Source organism: Bubalus kerabau, chromosome 20 (genome assembly GCF_029407905.1).
Source record: "Bubalus kerabau isolate K-KA32 ecotype Philippines breed swamp buffalo chromosome 20, PCC_UOA_SB_1v2, whole genome shotgun sequence".
Classification (NCBI taxonomy): domain Eukaryota; kingdom Metazoa; phylum Chordata; class Mammalia; order Artiodactyla; family Bovidae; genus Bubalus; species Bubalus kerabau.
Genome location: NC_073643.1, coordinates 39881251 through 39898648, shown reverse-complemented (window position 1 = coordinate 39898648; position 17398 = coordinate 39881251). Strand labels below are relative to the sequence as shown.

At 40.6% G+C, this 17398-nt stretch overlaps 1 long non-coding RNA gene across 1 annotated transcript in view; it reads right to left on the bottom strand.

The window, feature by feature from the left end:
- Positions 1 to 17398, bottom strand: part of LOC129634907 (uncharacterized) — a 44390-nt gene that overhangs the window by 19633 nt on the left and 7359 nt on the right. Inside the window, exon 2 of the long non-coding RNA XR_008705986.1 lies at positions 939 to 1017. This is a non-coding gene — a long non-coding RNA (uncharacterized LOC129634907). The remainder of the gene's footprint in view (positions 1 to 938; positions 1018 to 17398) is intronic.

Sequence of the window (17398 nt, the reverse complement as noted above, 5' to 3'; positions counted from 1 at the left end):
CACATGTGGAGGAGCACTGAGGCTTTAGGACAAAGAAAGTTGTCACTGGCAGTTCAATAAAGCCATCTGCTGTCTGCCACAGCAGGGGACTGGGGAGGCATGCTGAGGGAAAAGGCAGTGGGCTGAACCCAGATCATACTTCTAAACCTCCCAAATTTTATCCCTTTATGATACTTAAGGCCCTTCTTGAGGTGGCCCACAGTTCATGATATCATGAGATCCCTGAAGCCATCCTTTCATGCTAAAGTGAAACAAAAAAACCAGGTGAGAAATGATGCTGACTGTAACTCAATCACAATAGTAGATTGCACTAGCTTTCTATTGTTGCTAAAACAAATTACCAAAAATTCAGTGAATTAAAACAACACAAATTTATCACCTTACAGTTCTGTAGGTTAGAGATCTAACATAAGTCTCACTGGACTAAAATCAAGATGTTGGCAGGGCTATGTTCCTTTCTTGAAGTTCTAAGGGAGAATCCATTTCCTTGCCCTTTCCACCTACACGGTGCCCACATTCCTTGGCTCCTGGTCCCTTCCTTCATCTTTCAAGCCTACAAAGTTGCACCTCTCTCTGTTTTCCTCCTGTACTCACATCTGACCTTCTCTTTTGCCTCTCTGTTTTACTTTTAAGAAAGTTTGTGATTATGCTGGGCCCATCCAAATAATCCAGGATAATCTCCCCCTTTTAAAATTTATCTGAATAGCAACCTTAATTTCATCTACAACTTTAATTCCGCCTTGCTATGTAACCTAACATTTTTACAGGTTCTGAGATTTAGGATGTCAACATCTCTGGGGACTGGGAAGGGGGCATTATTCTGCCTGACACACAGACTTTGGCACAAACTAATTGGATATTAATCCAGAAATTCCACTTTTAAGAATTGCCTAAGGATACAAGGACAGGGAGATAAATGTATATGCATTACAACTTACTGTGCAGATATTTACAACAGCAAGAATTCAAGAGGAAAAGCAATGTCCATGAAGAGGCTGGTGTCAAATTATGGTCCAGCTGTAGGATAGAAAGTTCTGCAGTCATATATGTTTATCGATACAAATGGAGTCAATATGTCAATGTCAAGTGAAAAGCAGATTATAGAATAATGATACGGTATTAGCCTATCAATACTAAATCTATATGCACACAGAATGTATGTATATACATACGTTGAATGACTACTAGCGATTATTTCTAAGAGTGGTATATTTGAGAAGCAAGAGATTTTTACTATTTTTAGAATGATTTTTTTTAGAACGATAATATACATTCAGAGAAAGATTAAGTAATGTCTTTCTAAAGAGAAAAGCTTAATGTTGTAAAAAAAAAAAAAAAAAACTTTTGTTGTTGTTGATCAGTTGCTAAATCATCTCCAGCTCTTTGTGATCCCATGAACTGCAGCATGCAGGCTTCCCTGTCCTTCACTATCTTCCAAGTTTACTCAAACTCATGTCCACTGAGTCAGTGATGCCATCCAACCATCTCATCCCCTATCTCTCCCTTGTCTTCTTGTCCTCAATCTTTCCCAGTACCATGGTCTTTTCCAATGAGTTGGCTCTTCGAATCAGGTGGCCGAAGCATTGGAGCTTCAGCCTCAGCACCAGTCCTTCCAATGAACATTCAGGGTTGATATCCTTTAGGATTGACTGGTTTGATCTCCTTGCTGTCCAAGGGACTCTCAAGAGTCTTATCCATCACCACAGTTTAAAAGCATCAATTCTCAGATGTATAGAACAGTCTTTTGGACTCTGGAGGGGAGGGGATGATTTGGGAGAATAGCATTGAAACATATATAATATCATATAAGAAAAAAATCGCCAGTCCGGGTTTGATGTAGGATACAGGATGCTCGGGGCTGGTGCAGTGGGATGACCCAGAGGGATGGTATGGGAAGGGAGGTGGGAGGGGGGGTTCAGGATTGGGAACATGTGTACACCCGTGGCAGATTCATGTTGATGTATGGCAAAACCAATACAATATTGTAAAGTAATTAACCTCTAATTAAAATAAATAAAATTTTTAAAAAAGCATCAATTCTTCGTTGCTCAACCTTCTCAATGGTCTAAATCTCATATCCATAAGTGACTAATGGAAAAACCATAACTTTGACTATACAGACCTTTGTTGGCAAATTGATGTCTCTGCTTTTTAATGCATTGTCTAGGTTCATCATAGCTATTCTTCCAAGGGACAAGCGTCTTTTAATTTTGTGGCTATGCTGCAGTCACCGTCCACATTGATTTTGGAGCCCAAGAAAACGAAATCTGACACTGTTTCCACATTTCCTCCATCTATTTGCCATAAAGTAATAGGACCAGATGCCATGATCTTTGTTTTTTGAATGTTGAGTTTTAAGCCAACTGTCATCTTCAAGAGGCTCTTTAGTTCCTCTTCACTTTCTGCCATTAAAGCGGCATCATATGCATATCTGAGGTTGTTGATATTTGTCCCTACAATCTTAATTCCAATCAAGTTCTGGATGAGTTCTGAATTATTCACCTGCTGGATCAGTTCTGAATTATTCACCAGTAGGTACTTCTACTGATTCTTTTATTTGGGATTCAAACAACAGGGTCTAAATGAAAAATAAGATGTACATCTGGGAGCCATTTTGTTTGTCTACATTCAAAAATCACAGAGAAATCATTGCTACTTTAACTATCTCACTCTTCTATGTTTTTAAATAATCTTCCAAATGCTGTTCTCATTTGCTAGCCTAAAACACAGAAGCTCATTCCACTCAGAATCTTGACGTTCATTTGCTCATTTCTCACCTACAAGATAGACTGTAAACTTTAGGCAGCTTGATATTTTGATTTCCAGGTGTCTTCAAAGACGTGTTTACCATCTCAACAACCAAAATTTAGCAAGAGCCTACTATGTGCCAGTTGTGATGCTGTCATTTCTGGTTCATGTGAGATGTTCTTATTTTCTTTTCTTAAACCTCTTTGTTGCATGAGGTGGTTTGAATGTATTTCCCTTTGCAAAAGTACATATCCTAATTCACTTAGCATTTCCCAAACTTCCTTGCTCAGTATGGGTGCTCTTTGTAGTATAATATATAGGTGCTCTAAAAATAACATTCATTTTTTCTCTAATATGGGTGCACACACACAAATACACATACTGCTGAGTCACTTCAGTCATGTCCGACTCTGTGCGACCCCATAGACAGCAGCCCACCAGGCTCCCCCGTCCCTGGGATTCTCCAGGCAAGAACACTGGAGTGGGTTGCCATTTCCTTCTCCAATGCATGAAAGTGAAAGTGAAAGTGAAGTCGCTCAGTCGTGTCTGACTCTTCACGACCCCATGGACTCCTCCGCCCATGGGACTTTCCAGGCAACAGTACTGGAGTGGGGTGCCATGGCCTTCTCTGAGTATATCATAATAAAAAGAGGTATGACTTGGGAAATGGTGTGCCATTCCCATGATCAAAAGGAACATGCAAGGTTGCATCCAATTCATCACTGCTCTTAACCTGTAAACTGATGCTTAAGACACACTTATCAGCTCACTCTAGACTGATATACCACTCTATTAACAGTCTCTGGTCTCTGTTATGTATCTTATGCCTTATAATTATAACATATTTGTGATATTTTATTACATATTAAACAGAATAATCCAATGTTCATTGTTTTCTTTCCATAGTTACTTCATCTGCAAGAACATTTTAATCTTGTCATGAATTCTAATACATAACCATCTGACAGTCCATCAATCCATTATAATTTTAAAGGAGCACGATGGTCAAATCTTGAATTGTTGGCTATAAATAAGAAGTGTCAAGTTTAAGAAGGATGATGATATATGTATGTATATGAGAGTCATGGAGACATTCTCATAACACAGTACAGTGGTATGCAAGCTTGAACACAGACTGGCCACACCTAGGCAACCTCTGCTAACATACAGATGCTTGGACTTTAGCTCACATCTAATAAGTGAAAGTTTTCCATGCAAGGAATCCTTGAATTTATATTGTTCAAAATCTCTCCATGATTCTTCCACAGTATGTCCTACAGTATGACCTTGTTTATAATCCACGAGTATATTCCATTTTATTACACTTTATAAAGGAAATTATGCAAGATGAAAAAAAAGATTTTTACTATTTTGAAGAATATAGTAAACTGATGAAGCCTTTTGAGTGAACAAATAAAATGTAGCTCTTTTTGGAAAGCACAAAAATGCTTATTAACATTACAGCATGTCTAATTAATACTTCTTATTGAATGGTATAGCCTACAACTTAGGCCTTAATCGAATTCTGTTTAAATTATCCCATGCAACTGACATGCACCCATCTCGGAAACAAAGAAAGAATTAATTAGAGAATATAATCTTCGTTGGTTTTATAAGTAAATACAGCCCCTTTGAAAAGTGGTTTGGCCTTGTGTACCAAGAACCTTAAAAATGTTTATTATCTTCGCATCAATAATTTTTACTGCTAAAAAGATCCCCTAGGGAAATAATCAGAGAAGAGGGCAAACATATTTAAATAAGGCAACTTCATTTGTAATATCACAAAGTGTGAAGTAACCAAAATGTATAAGTGTGAGGGGATATTTTAACAAATGATCATGTGTAAACATGCTAACACTATGCAGCCATTACAGTTATATTTATAACATTTGGTAACAAAGGAGAAAAATGCTGCACAATCTAATACTGAAGCAGAAGCTTTAACACTCAAGGGATGCCTAAGGCTGCCAATTTTGCTAGACATAGAAAAGATGTCCAAAAGAGCGGCTGGATTTTGTTCATTTATGTAGGAAGGGGGGCATACACTAGAGAGAAAATGCAAATAGGTTAAATAAAATGCAGCGGGAAGGGAGGAAGGAAAGGCATTAGGTGAATAGAGGATCCAGAGGCCACCGTGCACCCTCATTCTATCACACACACAGGCATCTGAAGGTCCAGGCTGGTGTTTCTCAGCCTTGGCTGCACACTGGAATCATATGAAAATCCTGATGCTCAGGCACCATCAGGCTTCCCTGATGGCTCAGCAGTAAAGAATCTGCCTGCAATGCAGGAGACTAGGGTTCGATCCCTGGGTTCGGAAGATCCGCTGGAGAAGGAAATGGCAACCCTCTTCAGTATTCTTGCCTGGGAAATTCCATGGACAGAGGAGCCTGGAGGGAAACAGTCCATGGGTCACAAAAGAGTTGGACATGACTTAGTGACTAAACAGCAGCAGGCTCTATTAAGCCTATCAAATTGGAATTTCTAGGAGTTAGGACCCAGGTATCCATATGTTTTAAGCTAGGTGATTCTGATGTATAGCCAAGTTAAGAACCTGATTAAAGAGAGTTCACACGAAGGATTACCCTTGTGCATTGTGAGGAAAGGGAATAATTAGGTTACAGCACCTCAGATCTCTTCTCCTTCCAACCTCTTAATCCCTCAATAGAGCTTTGATAAAGTCCCCTGAAACTTTCAGTGACAAACTGCTTAAACTAGCATGAACTTTGTGCTGGGATAGACAGGAAGGAGGTATCCTGTAGCTTCCCCCTTTAGAAGAGACCTCCTTTCCTTGAGAACCCGAGATTGGATGTTGACCCAGGCAGATCTTCTCTACAGTCCCCTCCCAAAAGACAGCTGGAGACACACCCTGGGGATTTAGCCAAGCTAAAGGTGACATAGCCACCTTCTCCTTTGCTTTAGTAGAAGAACTGAATAAGACAAATGACCCTGGTGTCAGCAGAAAGAGATATTGGGAAGATGCCTCAGCCACAAATACCAAGGGAAGGAAAGAAGGAAAGACAGAGGGAAGGAAGGAACTAAAAATGATTTTCAAACAAAGATTCATTGTTTTCCTAAATTAGGATCTGCAAACTGGCATCCCTAGGCCCCATCAAACCCAAAATTATGTTGTGTTAAGCACACGTTTACAAAAAACTTGAATCTGAACCTGTTAAAAGGGGTGTGCGATCTCCAGCTCATCTGTCAGTCCTTACTACTACATCGAGGCCACTTCATACACTCGTGTCACACGCCTGGCCTCAGCACACTGAGTGATCCATGACCACTAAACTCTGTTCTTTAGCAATTTAAATTCTGGATTTCTCTTCAAAGGTTGACACGGAACACTGATCAGTGTGACAGAGATTTCAGCCAAGAACCACCTTCTGTATCCTCTCCTTGAAGGATCATGGACACAAAGTTGGATCAACTTGTGAATTATTGGCCAATGTTATTCTGAGAAACAGCTTTCCATTTCTGCAGAAACTAACCCAAACTAATTAGAGGATTCACCAGGGAAAGAGCCTGTGGCTCCATCTGATACCACGCCATCAGAGCACCAGCTGCTGAATTCTTCTCTTTTGGCCTCAAGAGACTGAGCAGCAGATCATCAACAACCATACTGTGGGGCTAAGACAAGAGAGGAGCTGGCCAGTGTTCAGGTCCCCTGCAAGGGGAGCCATCATCCCCCACTTTTTCCTTTTGAGTAGAGGTCCACAGTGAAAAGGAATACACCTTCCATTAAGTGACATGAAAGTTTGTAACTGTTTCTTTCGTTTTTTGGAAAATCCATAGAAAGGAAATGTAAAACTTCACTTTCTTATTTGCCCTTCGTTCAATAAATAGAATTCAAAATAGATATTGTTTACAATGTTATCTTCCTACCAATCCCAGAGCACTGATTCATATATAAGAAGAATTCAAATATTAGCTGAATGAACGAATGAAGGAACCCATCCTTGGCCAAGCCTATGTAGTCAAGTATCTATACCTCAGGGCAACATCTGATATGTTCTGTAGCTGCTACAAATAAAATCTGCTACAAACAAAATCTGCTGGGTGTTTAGAGAAGAAAGATTCCTTTTTATTAAAGGAGGTTAGGAAATATTTTTAGAAGAAATAATATCTGAGCTGTTCCTGAAAGGATAAGGAAGATGCACATTCCATCAAGAATAGAGAAGTTTGGAATATTTTGATGTAGGAGCAAGAGCGAAAGGAAATTGCTATGTCATTAAAGGGAGTCCATTTCAAGTGGGAACCAAAATTTCCTAAGTAAATGAAGGAAAATTTGATTGGAGATTTATCTCAAAAATGAAACAAAAACTTAAAAAATAAGTAATTTATATTTTATGCTCTGTCAATTATAATCACAGCAGTTTGCTAAGTGAATAGACAATGGATTGGGGCTTCCCAGGTGGCGCTAGTGGTAAAGAAGCCACCTGCCAATGCAGGAGACATAAGAGATACAGGTTTGATCCCTGGGTCAGGAAGATCCTCTGGAGGAGCACATAGCAACCCACTCCAGTATTCTTGCCTGGAGAATCCCCATGGACAGAGGAGCCTGGGGGGCTACAGTCCATAGGGTTGCAAAGAGTCAGACATGATTGAAGTGACTTAGCTGAGTCAATGTACACAAGCAGATAATGGATCAAGGCTGGGGTGTGCATGTGATACTTTTGATACAATTATATGATATCATGAGATGACTGACCTCTTTCACTTTATACTTGACTTTCACAGATTGGCTATGAAGAGATCATATACCTTACAGCTTTGATTCCCTTTTAAAAGCATCACTACAGAGACTTTGATACATTCTCAAGTAATAAGGATCCCTTGTAGCTGACTTTGGGATATAAGAAACACATTGAGAAGTTGTGGGTAATAAGGATGGCCAGGTTGACTGTGGCCTTGAACACTGAGACGATAAAGTGGGGCTTTATTTCCTTAACGGACAATAGGGAGCCAAAGAAGGCATTTGCACGTGAAAGCAAACAAAGCCATTCTTCAGGAAGATTTGCCCAGCAGTGCTAAAGAAGATGGGTTGCTGTGGAGGCTACAGGTGTGCCTACAGTCAGGAGACTGGTGTCATCCATCAACACTCATGTTTCCTGATAGAATGTTTGTCTATGGGGAAAGGCAAAGATTCCTCATTTATCAACGCTTTCTGTCCTCCTTTGACTTCCACTGCAATCGATGGCGATGCATGCATTCATTTATCTTTGTAGGATGAGAGACATTTTTCAGAGCCATTTGCATGTTTTAAGCATCCCACACAGAGATGAATGTGGTTGGCAATTTGGAACATATTGTTTGGATTCAGCTCCAGAATCAGGCCTGAGGGAAGAAGGGTTAAGTAAGAAGGAAAACAGCTTCCTCTCATCCTTTACCACAACAATGAAAACACAAAATTAATGTTTCGTCTTGTGATATTTGCTTTAGAAGGTTAACTAAATGAAAAGACTAGATCTCTATTTTAGGCTAAAGACTCAAGTAAGTCCCTGAGATGAAGAAGAACCACATATAGAGCTGTTATTTTCTAAACCTCTTTCTAAAGCAATTTATTTAATACAACTGCATGTTATGCTTTTAGGGCCTTGAATGGACTGACATAAATGATGTCCTTTTTCCAGAATGTTACATGGAAATATTTTCAACTATGGTAGTTTTAAAACTGTGAATATATCCATTTCTCCCTTCATTCTTTCTTTCAAAGCTCCTCAGCCCTCAAATACACACACACACACACACACACACACACACACATCCACGAAAGCACACACCTACTGGCAAAACGCAGGATATATTCTCAGAACAAGATAAATGGTGGTTCAGTAGAAGGAAGTTAACACCTTCCAAATAAGAATTTCAGAAATTAAGCTCTTATTCTCTCAATTATAAGTTCTAAACACGGGTACTTAGCCACCTATGAACCAAGAAAGGGTCTATTTCCTTTAGCAAATATTAACAGTGACAGTGAAGGGAAAACAGGGTAATTTCCCCTCTTGAAACATCAGTGTTTCAAAGGATATTGCTAGCAGGTAGAAGGGCCTCACATCTTTTGGCCCATCTCACTTTCTAAACCTTTCTGGGCTAAGAGATTTTGAAACAGTTTTACAGCCTCCCTACTACAATCAATACTAAATCTTATGAAAACCAGAAAAATCCTAAAATTGAACATAAAGATGATTTTTTTGTTTTTAATCAGGTCCTCTACCCTAAATGCTTAGCAACCTTTTCCTAGCAGGATGATGAAGGCAGAAAGCACATTTCCTCTCCCCATATCAGGCAGGCAATAATGGTATTGAGAATCTAGTGCATGTTGGCAATGCTCTAGCCATGAACCAGGCAGAGGTGGCTGCTCTCAAAATATTAACTTTCCTGAGGGAGGAGAAGAAAAAAGAAATGAATGCAGTAAATTTCATAGCTGCTAAATGCTGTGAAAAGATAAAAGCAGGAGCTACTTCCTGCCAGGTCATCTGGGTAAACCTCCTTGAAAAGGTGACAGCTAAGTGGACTTAATTGGGACTTGAATTTCTGTTTTGGAGTCAAAGTCAGGTTGAGTACATTGATCTAGGGTTTTTGTTTTCCCAAGATGAAATCCTCATTTCAAAAACCAGTATTTAAATTCTGTAACCTCACGTCAGAAGATCCAGGCTTCCCAGGTGGCTCAGATGGTAAAGAATCTTACTGCAAAAATGGGAGACCCAGGTTTGATCCCTGGGCTAGGAGGATCCCGTGGAGAAGGGAATGGCCCCTCACTCCAGTATTCTTGCCTGGAGAATTTCATGGACAGAGGGGCCTGGAGGGCTACAGTCCAAGGGGTTGCAAAGAGTTGGACACAACTGAGTAACACACACACAAAGGTCCATCCTTTCCACCTTCATGACATGGAGCAAACAGGGAGCTTGTGCTTTCACAGACCTCTTTGTAGGGTAAGAAACTCTCTTACCAGTTTTTACAGCAAAGGTTAAATAAACGAACAGTGTTGTGGGATTTATTATTCCCATGTTATGGATGAGGAAATAGACTTCAGAAAGGTTAATGGCCAAAGCTTACATGCACAATAGGTAGAACAACGTTGGTAGCTTAGTATAGTGTTTCTTGAAGGTTCTAAAGGTTCTCTGTTATTTTCAGTTGCTCAGTTATGTCTGACTTTTTGCGAAACCATGGACTGCAGCACGCCAGGCTTCACTGTCCTTCACCATCTCCCAGAGCTTGCTCAAACTCATGTCCCTTGAGTTGGTGATGCCATTCAACCATCTCATCCTCTGTCATCCCTTTCTCCTCCCGCCTTCAATCTTTCCCAGCATCAGGGTCTTTTCTAATGAGTTGGCTCTTTGCATCAGGTGGCCAAAGTTTCAGAGATTCAGCTTCAGCATCAGTTCTTAAATGTTGATAATGTATTAGTTCTCTATTGCAGCATAACGAATTACCTCCAGTTTTAACAATTCAAAATAAACACTATCAGGGACTTCCCTGGGGGTCCAGTGGCTAAGATCTGCTCTCCCAATGCAGGGTCTGGGGTTTGATCCCTGGTCAGGGAACTAAATCCTACATGCTGCAATTAAAGAGTTCAAATGCAACAACTAAGACCTGGCACAGCCAAATAAATAAATAAAAATAAATATATTTTTAAAAAACCACTATCTTCCCTGTCTCTCTGAGGCAAGGCCTCTGACTTAGGGTCTCTCACAAAGCTGTGATCACAGTATCAGCAGGGCTGTAGTCACTTCAAGGCTTGACTTTGCTTCCACCACCACTTACATGGTTGGGACATCTCATGGGCGATTGGCCAGAGGTACCAGATCCTGCCATGTGAACCTCCGCACAACACAGCTTGTTTCTTCCAGAGCCAGGACTCAGAGGGATGAGAGAGCTAGGATGGAAACTGGAGTCCAATCACGGACGTGATCTATTTGTTCACTTTTGCCACATTCTATTCATTAAATCTGAGTCCCTTAGTCTGATGCACGCCAAAGAGGAAGGGATTACACAAAAGGCGTGGTAACAGGGAGGGGTATTTGGGGGCTATTTTAGAAGCTGTCTACCCAAAAAAGTTATTTTCAAAGTAGTATATAGGTCAAAATATATTTTTCATTAGACAACTATTTAAAAATTCAATACTATGTTTAGCAGTACACAATTAAATTGAATGACTTATCAAACTAATGATTAGAGTTTAAGAAATAACTTTATTGTTAAAAAATGGAAAAAGAAAAAACATAAAATCAATAATCATTCTGACCTGAAATTGAAAGATTCAAACTCACAAGGGAAATTTGAAACCTGAAAATTATTTTTTTCATTATATTACATTTAACATCTTCAATTTAATTCCATCAAAATAAAATTATCCATCAAGTCATGTCAATTTGGATTGTATAGGTTGATTGTATTCGCTGCCTCTATTTATAAACTTCACAGCAACACTTCAGGTCAAGTTCTCAGACTGGCCTTGCTCTACAGCTGAGGGGGCATATGCACCAAGGTAGAGTGACTTGCTCAAGGTCAACATTAAAAGCTAGAGGTTAACAAGGGAAATCTGACACCAGAGCCAAACTCTCAACAGTTTTGGTGAGATCCTGACATCATAAGGAAAATAAACATTTTAGTTAACATAGGTTGCCAGCTCACTTGAGAAGGGACTGCGCCACCCGATATTTGTCGAGGCGCAATGGACCAGAAGTAGGTGCACTCCTTTCTGCTTCTACTGCCCTTTCGTCCAACAGAACCCACTTTGCTAGAGCTAAGAATTAAGGAAACATCTTATATCACACACGTATCCTACATCCAACCGTCCAACCATCCATCCATCCACCTATTTACACTTCCAACACTCCTGATTCATCTACACACCTACCCACTCATCCACCCACTCACCCATTCATTTTTCCAACACTCCTAGTTCATGTGCCTTAAATCTGTGTTTCTGAAACTGCAGCCATTAACACTGTGTTCTCAATATTTATGGTCATATCTACACACTAGTTTCTCTATTATAAGTAAGTGGCTCCTCTGACATTACTCTAACAGCTCTGAAACTGAGGGCTTTATATGCAAGTTTATTTTTCTTCAAATACACTTTAAAATAAATTCAGAGGAGTTAATTTTTTAAAAAGGGAGTAGGGAGTTTTACCTACCACAATTGCCTGACTTTGGGACTCAATTTGCCCCTGTCCTAAAGTGTTCAGAAAGAGCAGGGGGGAGTGGAGGTACCCTTTGTTTTTATTTCAGGACCTCCCCCACATAGGACAGAACAGGGGAAGTATGTGGATCCAAAGACCCAGCTAATCCTGAAGCTCCAGGGAGATAAATGAGGAGGGGGAAGGGGAAAGGATTCTCTCCCTCCCCCATCTACCTACCCTCCAGTCCTGTGCAACTGACTGGTTTGAAATGAGATTGTTTTCCTGAATACCTGTGGGACCATCCTTGAGTCAATATTTCATATTCATTAACTAATGAACAGCTGGACATGGGTAAGCGTTTCTGTGAAGCCCGCTTCCCAAGCTTGCTCAATCAATACCCTCCCTGGATGGTTCCCCTTCCAGCAGCGCATGTGGCTCCTTTCTAAATGTTCACTGCTAGGCGTGGACCTGATGCCCATGTTGGAGCCTCTCTGCAATATGTGTATTTGGGCTGTTGTGTGTATGAGAATAAAGGGAACATTCACGACTCAGATCTATGAAGATCTTTTTGAAGGCTTAGGAGAAGCTTCCCCCTGCCCCCTGTCCCCCTCTTTCTCTTGGCTGCCCTGTTCTGTCTCCTCACACCCTCTTCTCCATTTCTCCCCCCTTCCCCCTCCACCTTCTTTTTCTCCACGCCAGGATCCTACCTTTCCCTCTTCTCTTTATCTACATCTCTCCTTCCTCTTTGTTCTCAATCCGTTTAATTCCATGTAGTTAAAAAAAAAATAATAGGCCTGCTTATCAGATCTATCCTTATGAAGGAGACTATTTGGAACAGCCAGAAAAGGGGCTAGTTAAAATGATCCCTTAGTTACTGGAGTTGAGGGAAGGGAGTTTGAATGCCTACCTCAGAGTTGCAATACAATTTTTTTTTTTTTAATTAAAAAAAATTATTTTTGCTGCATAGAGAGGCACGTGGAACTTCCCCGACCAGGGATCAAACCCATGCCCCCTGTGCTGGAACATGGAGTCTTAACCACTGGACCACCAGGAATTCCTGCTGTATAATACTAAATATGTTCACAGACATATGTTTGGCATATAGAAAGTGCTCTATAGAAATTTTATTATTTCCTTATTCATACTCATTAAACAAAGATAACTCTCAGCACCCTTTTCCACTAAACCAGTGTGACACTTCGATTCGATTATTTGGAAATATACCATGTTTGACAGATACTAAGTTTTATTTTAGGCTTCGCCTTGTTTCTTAGAGATGACTTGGGCATTCCTGCTCTTTATCCCCAATCATGGAGATCTGTAGAATAATTTTAGCTGCAAAACAGACCCTGCTTTGCTTTCCTGTGTTTGAGAAAAGGCATTCATTGTAGTATTGTAAAGTGTGTTAGAGCGATGGTTTGCTGCTACTTAGATATTCTTAGGGTGCCCCCTTCTGCTCCTGACAGAAGTGCAGATAATTATATCTTAGTCTAGAAAGTCAGATGCAGTTATTCTGTATTAACAAGGAGAGGGAAGACAATATCCTTGGCATTCTAGAAGCAGAAGGAAATGTATACAGAGCACAGACTAATACATGGAAATATATTACCACTCTAATTCAAGTTGATTCCTGTTACTTAACCCTGAGTTCTACCTAATTCATGGATTTTTCATTGGGCGGCCTTGTGGATTATTAGTCTCTCCCACACCTGAGCCCTGATTCTAGTCTTGTTTTCTTCCTTTGATTTATTCTGGAAATTCCAGCAAAGAAGCTGATCTTTTTCAATAGTTTTTCTGCTGTTTCAAACAAGGGCATTTGTAGTGCCTAAGGCCTGGCAGGCATCTAGAAGCACAGGCCATTGTAAGAGGCTGGTTTCTCTTACTGGTACTTTTTCTTATACGGAGACAGGGAGAAGTCTCAGGGAAAGAGAGTGCCCAGAAATCTGGGCAGCATCTGAGTTGAGTCAGCAACCTGCTGAAGCTAGGAAAAAACCCTGATATGGGGACCAGAAGTATCCAGCTGGGGCCTGGGGCATGGGGACTCAAAGGGGAAGAAGGAAAAAAATCAGGGTCTCAGGTGGGCAATTGTTGCCACTTTCACTGGTATTTACGGCTATAACTGAGGCTGAGAGCAGGTGATTTACAGCCTGGTCAGCCAGCAGTTAACTGCAATTCAGAAAGTCCTCACTTAAGCCACTTAGGTTGCTTCAAGAAGGGGCCTCGGCAATCCACAGCTATGTCTGAGCAGCTGTACTACATCATGGAATTTCGTTCCACTCAGATTTGTTTAAAATATTTGAGATATAATTTTGGTAGAGATAAATTTATCCTCTTTAGCACACTGTTCTATGAACTTTCATAACCACCACACATTCATGATATATAACATCTCCCTGAATTCTCATGCCCCTCTGTAGACAGATCATAACCCCACCCCTGGCCCCTGGCAATCACTGATCAGTTTTTTGCCTATTCCAGAAAATCAGATGCAGCCTGTTGACTCAAGCTTCCTTCACTTAGCATAATGCTTCTCAGAGTCATCCACATAGTGTGCTTTATTAATTTGTTCCTTTTTTCTTACTGTGTAGCAGTCCACAGAATGGCTATGCTACATTTCATTGATCTCTTCAGAGGCTGAAAAGTATTTGGTTGTTCTAGCGTTTGATGATTATAAATAAAGCTGTCATAAACATTTGTGTACAAAACCAACCCAGAGGCATTCTCATTTGAATCATAAATTCTATAATTTCACAGTACTCTAGGACTTCATAGTAGCCTCCTCAATATGTCAAATTATATATATACACACACAGGCACGCATGCTCAGTCACTTAGTCATGTCTGACTCTTTTTGACACTATGGACTGTGGCCCTCTGGGCTCCTCTGTCCACTGGATTTTCCAGGCAAGAATATGGGAGTGGGTTGCCATTTCCTATTCCTGAGGATCTTCCCAACCCAGGGACCGCACCTGCATCTCTTGCATCTCATGCATTGGCAGGCAGATTCTTTACCATTGCGCCACCTCGGAAGCCCTGTATACACACACACATAAACAAAAACATACACTTACTATTTAAATAACATGAATATATCCATATATGCCTGCTACTTAATATGTTAAATTATTAAAAGGTTTTCAGCTATTCACTCCTGGAACACCCAGTCCATGATTATCAAGAGCTATCCATTTGAGTTTTTGACCTCATTCATCGACTTTTTCCCCCAAATATTCTGTTCCCAACTGGTACTCACACAAAGCAAGTAATGTAGCAAGCACTCCCCTTCCTTTTCATCCCAAATCACACTGGTCTGGGCTGACTTGCTAAACCCCTGCACTGCTCTAGCCTGGGGCTGAGATGTTTCATCTCTGGTGTCATGATGATGAAGAACTTGCTGTCAATGCTTCCATGAAATAAAGAAAAACTGGCATCTTTCTTTAACTTTTACCCAGGAAACTACACATACATCTGCTGGATTTCTTTTTGAATACTTGCTGTTTAACACAGAGACCCAGATTTCCTATCTTTTTTAGATATCTAAAGAGAATGGGAAGTGCTGTTATTTCAGCTGTCATGCCAGCCAATTAGCTAGGACAAAGGCAAAAGCTTCCCCACTGGTAACATGATTAAGCTTCTTAGTTTTGTCCTAGAAGAAAAGCTGGCAATCGAGCTAAAATAAGCAGTTTCACAAAATTCACATCCCATGTGTGATGGCTGTAGAGTACGGACTTCAACTTACTGTCTGTTTCTTGATAGCCAGAAACAGTTCAGCTTTGTCCTTCGCTACTGACAGTCCCCATAGCACTTCCTGACTGCTTAATGGAGGAGGAACATTCACCAGAGAGAATGTTCTTTCGTATCTGTTCCCAAGCACTGGGTTCCTCTTATGCATTTTGGGGGACTGAATGGCTAAAGTCCTGATTACAAGTGAATCAGAATTGACCTTAAGTGTCTCAAGAAAAAGGAAAATAACATGAATAGCAATAATAACTGATAGCATTTATTGAACACAGGCTACTTGGCTGATGGTGGGCCGAGCACTAGGTATTCATTACAGTATTAATTACTCCCCAAAACAACTCCATACATTAAATACTATTATATTATCCCCTTTCTACCAATGAGAAAACTCAAACTCAGAGGTTAAATAGCTTGCTTAAGAATGGATACTTAGCATGTGGCAGAGCTGGGATTGGAACATACTTGTATTTGACTCCAAATGTATGCTGTTAACCACTACATTTCAATGCTCCTTGAGTCTGTCCAACATCCCCACAAATCTTATATCTATAGGTAATAGTGGAATAGATATGGCCTATATACTGGGCTGAAGGAGGCACAAGCTGGAATCAAGATTGCCGGGAGAAATGTCAATAACCTCAGATATGCAGATGGCACCACCCTTATGGCAGAAAGTGAAGAGGAACTAAAGAGCCTCTTGATGAAAGTGAAAGGGGAGAATGAAAAGTTGGCTTAAAGCTCAACATTCAGAAAACAAAGATCATGGCATCCAGTCCCATCACTTCATGGCAGACAGATGGAGAAACAGTGGAAACAGTGGCTGACTTCATTTTTCTGAGCTCCAAAATCACTGTACATGGTGACTGCAGCCATGAAATTAAAAGACACTCCTTGGAAGGAAAGTTATGACCAACCTAGATAGCATATTAAAAAGCAGAGACATTACTTTGTCAACAAATGTCCATCTAGTCAAGGCTATGGTTTTTCCAGTAGTCATGTATGGATGTGAGAGTTGGACTGTAAAGAAAGCTGAGTGCTGAAGAATTGATGCTTTTGAACTGTGGTTTGGAGAAGACTCTTGAGAGTCCCTTGGACTGCAAGGAGATCCAACCAGTCAATCCTAAAGGAGATCAGTCCTGGGTGTTCATTGGAAGGACTGATGTTGAAGCTGAAACTCCAATACTTTGGCCACCTCATGCGAAGAGCTGACTCACTTGAAAAGACCCTGATGCTGGGAAAGACTGAGGGCAGGAGGAGAAGGGGACGACAGAAGATGAGATGATTGGACAGCATCATCGACTTGATGGACATGGGTTTGGGTGGACTCCAGGAGATGGTGATGGACAGGGTGGCCTGGCATGCTGCGGTTCATGGGGTCGCAAAGAGTTGGACACGACTGAGTGATTGAACTGAACTGAACTGAATGTTCAAAATTGGGCTGAACTGAACTGAACTGATAGACTGGACTGAGTATTTTTATTTTCTTAAATTCTTATTCATGAACACAGGTAGTCCCCACTATGCCATTCTGTGGAGTCCACTTGCTGTCTATTCTGTACTTTTTCCCCAATGCATTCTTTTAATGATATTGTCTTTAAGTCTAGATATTACAGACTCAGGATGACAAATGCCTTTAGGTTAAACTTTCACAAAGAACTTTCTTTTAGATAGTTTTAGACAGCTGGCATTTAATGTCTGAAGTTACATGGAGTTGAATTCTGAGGTTCCAAGGAGCCAGAGATGAGAAGGGGACGTACACATGCTGAGAGCTTTGATGTGCC